Consider the following 13,729-nt stretch of genomic DNA (forward strand, 5'->3'; position numbering starts at 1 on the left):
ACCAGTACCTTTTTTGATCCTTGAAATATCCTATCCTGAGGTACTCTATGCCAAGGATGCATGGAGCCTCTGAGCCAGTCAGAATGGTCTTGCTTTTGCCACTCATTCTCAGTTAGGCTCACTTCGGCCTACAATAGAGCTGTTAGCTTTTGGGATCCTTTTATCACTCCAGAAATGCAAATGGGTTCTACCTCTATAGCTTGATGGCATTAGGATACACTGTGCACTGATGTCCACTAAAGTCTTATACTTCTGTGTGTCTGATGTGCAAGGCTATTGAATTCACTCAGTCAATAAACCCAGTTGTCCCTTTCCTTCACCTGGCCAGAGGCAGGGCAACTCTAGTCCTGGTCTTTGTATTCAAATTCATTACTCACTTGTAAATGTGAATCAGATATTACTTCATTAACATCAGAAGTAAGATCAGCCCTTCTACCCTATTTGGAGATATGCCCACTGGGAACTGGAGCAGCCATTTCCCTGGAAGTACCCACTTTTGTGATAGTTTTTCCTTTCAACTTACATACATGTGCCTCTAGGGTTCAGGTAGATTTTCCATCCGACTTCCTCATGTCCTCCCCATCGTCATGTGGATAAAACCACAGGGTTTCATGTGTTGTGTACCCTCTATATCCTCTCTCTTGAACAGAGAAGTGCTTACTCCTAAAAATTGAGATTCTGGTCTGTATGGTGGGGGAGAAAATGTATTCTCTCTTTCTTTGAGCTACTGAACCAGTTTCTCCACAGCTGAGACAGAGGCCCATAGGGATGAAGACAGACCTTCTTCATATTGGTGGAGTTGTCCAGTTCATTCATTCATTCTCCCTCACCGTCTTCCCAGGTCATTAATGCCAATGAGTTGGCATATGACGATGGCGCACTCTGTATAAACTTCTGCCACATGGGTTGCGTGCACTTATTTTCATCTGGGTATTTGGATATCTGGTCATTGTCTATGTCACCATAAATCACTTCCAGCATGGTTAATTCCCTCAGGTACTGGATATGTATTCTGCCTCTTCCTCCTCCTCCTCTTGTGATAACCCTGCTTCAAACTAGCCTGTCTCATTCTCTTCTTCCTCCTTCTGCTTCTCAATAGGAGTCTCTTCCTTTACTAGATGAGCTGACTTTCTCATCCGTTGTTTCTTCTTGAAGATAGGGGTGATTGATACTGACTGGCATAGGTTTGTTCTCTGGTTCAGCCACAGTGCCTGTTGCAGGGATTGGATGAGCTGCAGTGCCTGTCACTGGAGCTGGATTATATCCAGAGGCATTTTCTTCCACCTAAAGGTACTGAAGTGTGTTAAATAGTTTTTAGATAGACTTAGGCCAGACCCCAGCACAGTGCAGGAAGCTGTAAGTCTCTGGCATTGCTGGGATTGGGGCATACTGTTTTTAAAAATTCTATCAGCTTTTTAGGATTCCACATTTGTTCAGGGATGAATTCCAAAACTATTGGAGGTGACAATAATGATAGCTGGCTGTATCCTCCCACACACCTTGCCACCCATAACCATCCTGCCTCAGGTCAGATCTCTGGGTGGTATTTTTAAACAGTTGTTTAACCTTAGACAAAACTGGAAACACATGCAGGAGACATAGGAATAGGATCATGCTAGTTTGAACATCCCAAGAATATTCTAAATCTTCAAAACTATTTTAACTCATCTGGAGTAAAGAGTGAATTTGTAATAGTTTCCATGGTAAAGTTCTTGAAGTGCAAAAATGACAGTCATGCTGAGTACAAATACCAGATTAAGTTCACAGTCGGAGTAATATGAGCACATGCTATATACAAACTGGCAAAACCATAAAGAAACTTAGGCCAGCCTCCAGAGATGATAAACAACAAAAAAGGAATTAAGAAAAACAACCCTGTAAGCACATAAAACAACATTGTGAACAAATAAATCAACACTTTGTCCAGCAACTAATAAACTAATATAATACTTATAAAAAATCTTGTTTTAGCATATTTTGGTCAGATCTGTCATTATCTTACCATGTTGGGCACAAAAAGAACTGTTACAGCTTAACCCAGCAGGCAGCTAAGCACCACACGGACATTCACTTACTCTCCCACAGTGGGGTGAGGAAGAGAATCAGAAAAAAAAAAAAAAAAAAAAAAGTAAAGCTCATGGGTTAAGATAAAGACAGTTTAATAGGACAGAAAAGGAAGGGAAAATAATGATGATGATGATGAAAATATATATTTATATATATACGAAAAAGTGATGTATTATGCAATTTCCCACTGATCAATGCCTACCAGTCCCTCAGCAGTACCCACCCTCCTTGGCGACCACTCCAGTTTTATTGCTGAGCATGCTGTCTTATGGTATAGAATATCCCTTTGGCCAGTTTGGGTCAGCGGTCCTGGGTGTGTCTCTTCCCAGCTCCTTGTGCACCCCCATGCTCCTCACTGGCAGGGCAGTATGAGAAGCTGGAGTCCTTGGTTCTGTGTAAGCCCTGCTCTGCAACAACTGAAATGATGGTGTGTTATCAGCATTATTTTTCTCCTAAATCCAAGGCACAGCACCATACCAGCAACTACGAAGAAAATTAACTCTATATTAACTCTATCCCAGCCGAAACCAGGCTAATTGGTTGTGAAAAGAAACAAGAAACTACAGCTTGTAACATCAAATTTATTTTGATCAACAGCTTCCAAAAAGCTTCTTGTACAGGATTTTTCTCCTTGGATTTTCCTTCATAGAGTCTCTTCATACCCATTCTCTGTTTGATTGCAGAGGGCTGTGTGCCAGGATTTTTCCCATGAGCAGGGATGCCTCTCAAGTTTGCTCCTTAAGGTCAAGAGATTTCTAACCTGCAACAGATACTCAGTAAGTGACTAATAGCTATCTTGTTGAAACTTTTAAACTAATTTGCTAAGCATGCTGAAGCTTTGTAATCTTAGCTAAGTGATGTAAAGGATTGACTGTGCATGTAATCCTTTAGGCATAAACCATTAAGTCTGTGATTGGAATAGAATCTGGATGTATCTAGACTCCACAGAGGTTGGATGGCAAAATACACTCCATTCTGAACCTCATGCCTCAACCTGAGGGTCTCCCTGATGCTTTAATCTGACCCTGTCCTCTCTGCAGCAAATAATCATGTGATCTTGCCATCACAAATCTTACTAATGTTGCATTTACCATTAGAAGTTCATTAAACTGCTGTCTTATTCATGATTAAACTCTGCTAAATCACTGTTTTCATCAATGAATGTATTGCTGCTTCTCTCGAAGGACTGAAGTGCATAATTCCTTTCACAACAGAAGCACAGCACAATTTTATATACAAAGAAATCAAATTTTTGAGTAGGCCTTATAAAGCGGAGGCAGATGACAGAAAGGGAAGAAAGCAGTGAGGTGAATCTGTCTTTCAGGTATATTTTCAATGAAGATAGGTCTTCATGACCCCAAAACGTCAGAGTGAGAACAGGTAAATGAAGAGGCCATCAGCACCTTTAGTCCCAGCACTTGAGTAAAATGCTACACAGATGTTTTTCTGACCTAGTGACAGCCATATCCACTGCCATGGGGACTCTGCAGCAGTGGTACCAGTTGGCCATGGACTGGCAAGGCACCTCTCCAGCTACATCAGGTTCCAGGTATATATATCTGTGGATTTAGTGAATTTTCTTCACTTTCTGGCAGTTTGAGAATCCACAGTGGAGATGAGAATAGTCATTTTGCATTTAAAAAACAGGGAAAGAACTTCATGAGTTTTAGCATACTTTTGACAATTTTGTTCAAAATGAGTTAATTAAACTCCAGAGATGAGGAAGACCTATTGAAACATTGGGAACATTGACCTTTTCCTTTGACTGTCACCTTATTTAAATAATTTCTGGTTTAATTAACTGACTTGGAATGAATTGATAAAGGGTTACTGTCACTTACAATTTTTCCTGTTTGAAATGCACCAGTCCTGTGCATTTGCTGAAGCCTCCTATGTTCACCCTAATTATTAAAGTGAACAGTTTTAAAAGTTGGGTTTTTGCTTTTAAATGTCTAACAGCTGATTTGTCTGTACAGGAGGAAAGATTTAGTGGGATAAATGGTACATAATATACACACAAAAACATGGATACATGCAAATAGATCACATAACAATAATTATCCCTATGGACAACCTACTCCAGTGGTTTGTCACCCTCCCTGTAAAGAAGTTTTTCCTCGTGTTCAAATGAACTTATTGTGTTATAGTTTTTGCCCATTGCCTCTCGTCCTGTTCCTGGGCACCAATGGTCTGGTCCCATCCTCTTGACACTCTCCCTTCAGATACTTACACATGATCCTCCTTGAGACTTCTCCAGATTGAGCAGGCCCAGCTTCCTCAGCCTTTCCTCATATGAGAGATTCTTCACTCCCTTAATCATTTTGGTAGCCTTTCGCTGGACTCACTCCCAGAGCTCCCAGTCTCTCTTCTACTGGGGAGCCCAGAATTGGACACAGTACTCCAGATGTGGTCACACCAGGGCCGAGAATTACCTCTCTTGACCTGCTGTCAGTGCTTTTCCTAATGCAACCCAGGATATCACAGACCTTGGCCACAAGGACACACTGCTGGCTCATGGTTAACTTGTTGTCCATCAGGATGCCTTGTTCCTTCTCCACAGAGCTACTTTCCAGCAGGTCAACCTCCAGCCTGTACCGGTGCATGGGGTTATTCCTCACAAGGTGCAGGATCCTGCAATTTGCCTTTGTTGAATTTTGAGATGTTCCTCTCTGTCCATCTCTCCAGCCTGTCAAGATCCTTCTGAATGCCAGCACAGCTTTCTGGTGTATCAGCCACTCCTTTCAGTTTGGTATCATCAGCAGACTTGCTGAGGGTGCTCTCTATCCCTTCATCCAAGTCACTGATGAATAAGTTTAACAATAGTGAACCCAGTATTGACCCCTGGGGGACACTGCTAGCTACAGGCCTCCAACTAGATTCTGTGCCACTGGTCACAACACTCTGAGACCTGCCATTCAGCCAGTTATCTATCCACCTCACTGTCCACTCATCCAGCCCATACTTCCTAAGTTTGCCTATGAGGCTATCATCAAAGTGTGAAAAGCCTTAATGAAGTCTAGGTACAAAACATCCACTGCTCTCACCTTATCTGTCCAGACAGTTGTCCCAATATAATAAAAAGTCAAATCTGAATGTGTCATTTTCACTGAGGAGTTCTGTATTGCTTGTGTAGAGACATGAACTGGGCTCTTTCAACACACATTCAATACAAAGTACTCTATACATCTTTCTTTGCTTTGTCTATGCTGCTACCAAAAAATAGCTTTTCCCTAGTCCCAGAGCCAAGTGTCATGAACTGAATGTTGCTCCCACTGCTGAGAGCTAGCATCTTCTAGAGCAGACTGGCCATATCCACCTTATACAACCCTCCATCTTCCCTTGACTCCTTGTGGCGCTCCTAGGGATATAAACCACTTTTGTATTATTATTATTAATACCAATTATTTTCAAAACAGAGCACCACAGTTAATGTGAAGGCTGTGTTGACTGCAACAATCAAAAGAAAACAGAAGAGCACAAAACTGAGGGAGAGATACACAGGTATGTCTGAAAGTGCAAAACCTTCTGGGATAGTGTGGAAGGAAAATAAATGGCATTAAACAGATCCAGTCTTGTCCAAGTTGCCTTTTTGCGGTTATTTTCTAGAGTAGGCTATTCCCCAGATTGTGCTTGGAAGAGAAGTATTGTGAGTAGCTGAAAACATCAGGAAGGCAGGTGACAATTAAACAGCAGTCAACTGGAGCTCAGTGCTCCTGGCCCTCTGTTCCTGGTCCCTCTTTTATTTAGCATTATTCATAAAGCTTATCAGCACAGTAGCCAAGGTTTCCAAAATCGTTTAAACAACCCTGCTCACTTTCTTTCACTTTCTTGCTCTCTTTGAACATATGGCATATGCTAGTGTGCGTGTACATACATAACAATATTGAATATTATATGCAAGTAATATCATATATGTGCATACCCTTATGTTTGCATGTGTTAATGTCTATGCATGGATCTGTATGTGATTTGCTATATTACTTTGAACTGTCAAATAAAGGTGCTTGTGTTTATTATTCATGACTCAGAAAGGCAAAGAAATAGCCTAAGGAGGAGCAAAGAGAAATGCAGAGCTTACAGAAAACACATCTCAATTTTATAGATGGGGTTTTCAAAACATACTACTTGCTTTATAGCATATCCATATCACGAGTCATCAGTTACAATAGTCAAGAAAGTGATACCACAGCTTAATGACATAGCACATTATTATCTGACCTAAAGAGCTGTGAGACATAACCTCCATCAAACCTGCTCTTATCACTTTGTTCTTCCTGATCATGCAGAATAGATTCTCTGTCTCCTTGTATAACTTGCAGGGACTATTTCGTAATTTGCTGGTGTCACTTGCTGTACCTCATCATTTGCCTGATGAAAGAAAACAGAAAACCAACTTCATTAAACAGTAAATAAAACTCGGAATGAAGACAAAATATCTAGCATGAATGCTGGTAATTAGTTTCTTGTTACAAATGAATGTTTTGAAGGAATGGCTTAATGGTTCCTTTCTTATTTATTTAGTTTTATTATTTTTTCCTTTTCTCTGAGAAATTTTTGCACCTTTGGCCAGTGTAGTAAATAATATTATGATTTATTCTTTGTTGCAGTGCTTTGCATCTTTGCCTGCAACACATTCAGAGAATATGCTTACAGAATCACAGAATGGTTGAGGTGGGAAGGAAACTCTGGAGGTCATCTGGTCAAGCCCCCCAGCTCAAACAGGGCCAAACATAGACTAGGCTGCCCATGACATATCAAAGCAGCTTTTGAATATATGCAAGAAGGGAAGACTCTACAACCTCTCTGGGTAACTGTTTTATTATTATTATTATTATTATTATTATTATTATTATTATTATTATTATTTATTACTATTGTAATTAATTATTATTATTATCAGACCAGTACTTATTTATATACGATACAAAATATGTCCTGAAAATGACAGCTATTTATGACTCTTGGAATATAATTTAGTTGCCTAAATATGGTGTTCAGTAACATACTATGTGCATGGGGTATCTTTCTTGACCTCCATATGCTACTCTTGTAGGTCATATATTTGAGAGCCTAGGTGCCTATCTTTACCATTTGAAATAGCAGACTGGTATTTTTAGGTCCCGGAATCACTTCTGTGTATTTTATGCATTCTTAAACTGAGGAAAGTAAAGATTCACCCCTCATGGAATGTCATGTACAAAGCTCTAACCAATTTGGGACAGGAAGAGTTATTCCCTCACTTGGACTCTGACATCAGTGCCATCACTAGTCCGAATTCAAAGAGGAGATCCCCTGACTATAGCTACATTACAAAGTTCACCCTAGTTGGCCAGAATCATGGAAAATCAGCTGCAATGCTATTCAATCCCATTCCCCATTTGTCTCTAGGATCAAATTTCTTCTGTTCTGTGCCTCTTCTCTCTGCCCCAAAAGAAGTAAGAAAATTCTGTATTTTCAACTTTATTTTATGGATGTGTCCTCCTTGTTACGAAGTGTTCAAATGCACAGCAGCAGGCAAAGATATTTGAGCAGTTGCAATACGCCTAGAGCTGTGTGAATCTTTGCTTTTGGGGTTTGACAGAAAATGTAAGGAATTTAAAATGCTATTTTACATCTATCTTGTATCATTTGTATATATATTCTATTTTCTTGACCTCTTTGCTTCAGTAGTTTTCCTCAGACTGAAATAGTACATGTATTTCTAAACAAGGAGATTAGTTAATTTTAAGGAAGATCTTCACTCCTAGCTGTTTGCTGGATAGAAGCAGCACTGCCTGCAGGAGATGCGATTCCCAATGGATTCCTGGTGTCCTGGCCTCATTAACCAAGTTGTAAAATATTGTGATGGAGGGGATCAGAGTGTCTCCTGCAGAGGCAGTTATGTTCTGATGGCTAATTAGTCATCACCAGGGAGGAGTTGAGGCACCCAACCTTCTAGGAAGGCATCCCACAAATTAGATTTGCAGGTTCATTCTTATGAATCCCCTGGTCAAACTGTTGGAAGACAGAATTACATCCTTTCTCTGTAAAATTGTTGCTTCCCAGTTTTGAATATTATAGATTTGAAAGGATTTGAATGATATTTATACACTTCTCTATCAATACACATATAACAGGTTCCTTTTATTAAAAAAAATAAAAATATTGTGATTATCAGTTCCATTGCACTGCATTGGTGCATTATAATTGTTGTTGTTATTTTACTATTGCTTTTATTATTGTTATTGCTGTTATCACTATTATTACTATTTTTTTTATATTTACATCAGCTGAATCCCGTTTCAGGAATAAGCACCTGAAGAGTGGCTTCTCAGGCCAAGAGTTTTCCAATTAACTTTAATGCTACTGTATAATTTTTCCCTATTTTTTTGACCATCTTGTTCCAATCCTTTATGTCAAACTATCTCCATTTGCTGTGCTTCTCTTGGCAGCTGGCTTACATAAGTCATAACTTTTATAGAATCCCATAAATAGGCTGACATAGTTTTCATATGCCTTATCTTCCACACACACACACACACAAAATCCTTTCTTTTTAGTGTGTTCTCTACTTCTGACCAAAAGGATTACCTCTACTCCACTTTTGCAGGAACCTGGTTGATGTTTTTTGGATTCTGTCATTAATCCCAGCAGGAAGAGGAATTCTGCAGTCACTTGGCGCTGGCATGCATTTGGTCACATGGCACTGTCTGCATGCGTGCATTAAGTGGTACACAGAACTAGATAAACTGGATGACTCTGCGGGGTTTAGTAGATCAATTGGCATTCTCATTTGGGACAGCAGTTGACATCCTAATGAGAATAACAACACTCATAATTAGAAGTCTACAAAATCTTCTAAAATAATCACTTAAATTTAAAATGTAAATGTGGCTATAATTAATTAGTCTATTTAGAATAAACCTTTGTAATTAACAAATGTAAATTGGGAATTTTCTGTATATTTCATAAGGACAAAAGTGTTTCTCATGGGAGTTGAAAGGAGGCACATTTCCTAGTGAATGTTTATTAGGCTCTGGTGGCTCACACCTCAGTAGAAGCCTATGACAGTAGGAAGAAGTCTTCATTAAATGGTCATACTAACAACAGTCATAGAGATTTTCTTAACATCTCTAACACATTTAAAAAAAAAAAAAAATAGGCATGTTTCATCTAGGGATAATGTTTTTCAAAAGTTAAAAACCACCATCCCCAAACCTGAAATCACCAATAAAGGTACAGCAAAGATCCTGAAGGAATACTTTGTTGAACTTTGATCAGAAAATATGACTGGCCATCACTTGTCTACCAAAGTCAGTAACTGTTTATGAAAGATCAAAAAAAAAATAAATAAAAAAATAAAAAAATAAAACATAGAAAATTTAAAATTTTAAAATCTGATTTAATTACAGATCAGCTTTACACATAGAACAAAAGTTAACACACTCAAGTGATTTTGGTAGTTACTGCATACCAGAATCCTGAATCTCTACTTGGAGTTTCATAGAGCTATGTATTTCTTTTCCTACTGAATTTAATTTAAATCCTTTCACAACATATCAGAATTACTGAGTCAGCCCATTACCATTTTCCATCCCAACACAGGAGATCTGAAGACTGCTAAGGCATACACTGCACTGCTGAAAAGTAGGGTAAATTAGTCTATGCAGAGTTCCATGCTGCCAAGGCATTAGATATTTTCAGATCATGAGGCTACAACTCTGTGTCTGTGTATGGGCAATGGAGTAGTTTGTAGAGTCAATGTTCAACTTTTTTTTACATACAGTCAGCTGAATAGCTTTCCAGACTCCTCTGACTGTGGCTTAATCCCAACTGACCATAACAAGAGTTTAGCTATCTGTCATTGTATGGATATGCCTTGTAGATACATAAAAGAATCTAAATGTGGATGTCAAAATCTGCAATGAAATACATCTGAAACATCTTTCTCCTGCAGTTTTAGCATCAATATGAGTACTCTGTTCTGAACTGCAGCTGTCAATGTGAAAAAACTTAAGTAGAAATAAGGAACAAGGTAAGAAAGGAGAGAAGGAGGGAGAGAGGGAGGGAAGGAAAGGGGTGTGTGTGTTGGGGGGGAGAATACCAACAACAAAAAATCCAACTAATATTATCCTTGTGTGCTATTTTTGTTGACAATACTATTTTATTGGACTTGGTATATGTCTTTGAATAATAAATAAATTTCTTTTTCAGTTGAGTTAGGCAGCCAGCTGCCTTTCAGAAAGCAATTACTACCAGTTGTTACTGGCTAGGATCAAACTAAAACTGTGCTGTAGAGATAATGCTACATCTCCCATTATCATTACTTTTAATTCTGGAATGATAGTCCATTAATTAATACACAGCTTTAAAGTTTTATAATCTTAGTATTTCAAATATGGTAAAATAAACATATACACCTCAGGTAGAAAGTTCAAAACAGGTAAATGAGAGGATCTTTCACTGAAGAAAAACTTTGGTTATGGGTCTTGTTTTAGCTCTCTGAAGCAGATAAACATTTTTCATATGTTCTTGTGCAAGGGTAACATATTGTGATATTTTCTGATGTCATGTTCTGATGTCAGAAGAGGTTTTTCTCCAGTGATTGAATGCTATTGCAGGTGTCTTAGTGTTAATTCATTAAATGTAAGTCACAAAGTAGAAAATATTACTTATATTTTTAATATTGCTTAATTGTGACTTCAGCAGTATAAGAAATTTAGTGGCTAGAACATATTAGAAGTAAAATTTCTGTATGTCTGCAACATCAAAAATTCCCATGTGAAAAGCAAAGATTAATTGTACAGTATTTACACCTTTTCATTGATAACTAACACCATAAAACTGTACAAATTGCAATTTGTTTCTTTTTCCCAGAATCCCATTGGCTTTTAAGGGATGTTCCTCAATTAGTTGAACTGTGTTTCCTCTTGCTTGCTAAGCACTTTTGGTCAAACAAGGAATGGCAGAGGTCCACAATTAGATCAAAAGATCAATCCTAATGTACCATTTTCTCCTCACCCTCCTGCTTTAATAAAGTGGCTGCAGTTCTCCAGGGGACAACTCAAAATCCGAGTACTGATATTTCTAAATTAGCTGACTCTGTGACCTTGCTAGTAATTGCGTTAGTTTATCAATGTTCAACACAATTTATTACTCTCCAATATGTACCAAAGCATTTATCTCTCAACACTAACAATATTAAAAATCTAAACTATCTGTTGAGAAACAAAGGACTATTCAATAATGAAAATGCATAATACAATGGACAGCACTGCACTGATGGGTAACTGCATTAATCTAGTAACAAATCATAAGTGAGATAAGGAAAGAAAGTTTATGTTGCATTGCATTTAAGGCACTTTTTAAATTTTCAAGAGCAGATAATTTAAATAAAACCTTTCTTTCTTTATTATTATTATTATTTTTTATTTTAAAACCAGGAATGAACTACAGCTTTTATATATCACTGAACATATTACCAAAGCTCCAATGAGAAAAATGAAGACTGATAAAATCTTATCTAAGCATTTAAAAGTCATTTGGACACATTGATCAAAACTCACTCTGAAATTAAACATATTAAATTTAGATGGAGGAAAAAAGGCATTAAGTTGATGGAGCCCAATTTTTGTATGAAGCAAACAAATGGCATCATTTCACCAACCTTCTCATCTTGATCACATTGCTATGCATTATTTAAAACATGCACTTGATTTGGGTAGTTAATAAACTATCTGTAAACTTGGAGTAAATTTGATTGTGGGCAGCGCTCTTCTAGTTTGTACACGAGGATTATTGATTTGTTTTTACTTGTGTGAGATGTGAGTTTGTGGCATGGTGCCACCAACCATGAATCAGTGTAACTATCTCTGTTCATGGTGAGATAAGAATGATAAAGAGCAGAAATGCACAGAGTATATGTGATCTTTTAAATGATCCCGTTTAGTTAGAGCTGTCAGCAGCTCAGCAATTCTGTTTGCCAGCAGAAGTCATACATGATTTTGGTCTTCTGCATATTGAATCTCCTTGAGCTCTTCAAATGAACCCCCAGATCAAATGGAAGAAAACAGCTAAAATTTGCCCAAACCCACAGTAAAAAAAAAAAAAAAAAAAAAAAAAAAAAAAAAAGTGGAAACATCCAATACCTACTTAGTTTTCTAATTTCTGCTGTAGAGAAACACTGATTAATTATTCTAAGAACTTGCAAACTTATTCATTCTTCTTGAAATCAATCATCTTCATTTACTTTGATAAGTAAAGACTAGTACTTTGTCTTTTTAGGCTCACTAGCCTGCCTTAGGAAAAGGGTGGCACAATAGGTTCAGATCAACAGTGAAAAACTGTTTCAGGTTGCCACCTGCAATAACATCCAGTTTGTGGCATTTTGTGGTGGAGAATTACTTTAGATAGCTCTGATCACATCCTGGGTGCTGCCCATCAAAGAATGTTAGGTGTTTCCTGAAGAACACCTAGGGGTTCAGTACTATCTGAAAAGGATTCAATTCTTCAGGGGCCACACTGCAATGCAAAACACAGCAGTGCAAGTGGGGATGACCAGGGAATTCAGTTCAACATACCTTCCTCATCTGTCCTAAAATTTAATTGCCAGTAAACACAGCCTATTAAACCTCAAATAGTTGACTTCTTAGTATTACCATGAAATCCTTCAAATCCAATTTAAATGAAAATAGTTAACCATGTCATGCAATTTTTGTCAAGAACAGAGAGTTTTTTTTTACAGCTTTCCTAATATTATAGACTCAATGTCTGAAGAATGTTTTAAAACTGGCATTTATTTATTATCAGACTGACCTCCAGGTTCTCAGAATGAGAATAGTGTTTCTCCATATTCACTTGATTGTGTACTTTCTCTCTTCTGCAGGAAATCTCAAGGAGAAAATAGTTACAAGGAGCACTGGTGGACATATATCCAAGTTCTAAGCTTCACTGTCAACTCAGATAGATCTGAATCCACTTCCAAAATAGTTAGAAAAATATTTTAATTGTAATGACATGTAGGACGTAGTTGGTAAAAGTGAAATAAACAACAAACTAACAAGGTTTCTAAGATGGACAGAGTGAGCTGAACTCCAGAGGTGCTGATTTTCCTTCACTGACTGTGTCAGGAGACTTCCTGACCAGTTTAGACATCAATGAACAGATTTTAAATAGTGAGATGAACCCTATACTATGGCGAAGTAGAAGAATGTTCAATACGAGTATATTTATTGTTTTATATGTATGTCAGGGAAAATCCTTATTTTTCCTCAGAATAATCTTATGCATGTATCTTCCTTCTGTGATTGAAAATTATTTCTTAGTCTAGAAATCCAGCATTTCACCATGTGGCACACCACTGTCTTTGTGCATGATCTTTTGCTGCTACATTGCATTACTCTGACTTAAGATCAGTGGTTTTCTCCATTCTGTGTGGAGTCTGTTGGTCACATTAGGTTACTGCAACTAGATATAATAGGACATGACAGATCTGAGACACAAGATACATTCAAGAAACACACAGAATGAAAGAATAAATCTCCCTATAAACATTTGCTGTATAAATGAAGTGATTGGGAGTTTTTTTTTTTTTTTTTTTTTTTTTTTTTTATATAAATCGCGGGTGGGTTTTTGTGTGTGGGTGTGTTTTTTTTTGTTTGTGGGTGGGTTTGTGTTTGGTTGT

The 13,729-nt window shown here is 37.7% G+C and overlaps 1 long non-coding RNA gene across 8 annotated transcripts in view; it reads right to left on the bottom strand.

Moving 5' to 3' along the window:
- Positions 1-2,628: 2,628 nt before the first annotated feature.
- The window catches only part of LOC118163342, a 198,272-nt gene continuing 187,171 nt past the window's right edge, over positions 2,629-13,729 (bottom strand). For 7 of the 8 annotated variants that reach the window (XR_004749004.1, XR_004749009.1, XR_004748999.1 and 4 more), the window contains 2 exons: positions 8,638-8,859; positions 2,629-6,435 (listed from right to left, as the gene is read on the bottom strand). This is a non-coding gene — a long non-coding RNA (uncharacterized LOC118163342). The remainder of the gene's footprint in view (positions 6,436-8,637; positions 8,860-13,729) is intronic. The other variant, XR_004749002.1, reaches the window with a different exon arrangement.

The sequence above is a fragment of the Oxyura jamaicensis genome, chromosome 1 (assembly GCF_011077185.1).
Source record: "Oxyura jamaicensis isolate SHBP4307 breed ruddy duck chromosome 1, BPBGC_Ojam_1.0, whole genome shotgun sequence".
Lineage (NCBI taxonomy): Eukaryota > Metazoa > Chordata > Aves > Anseriformes > Anatidae > Oxyura > Oxyura jamaicensis.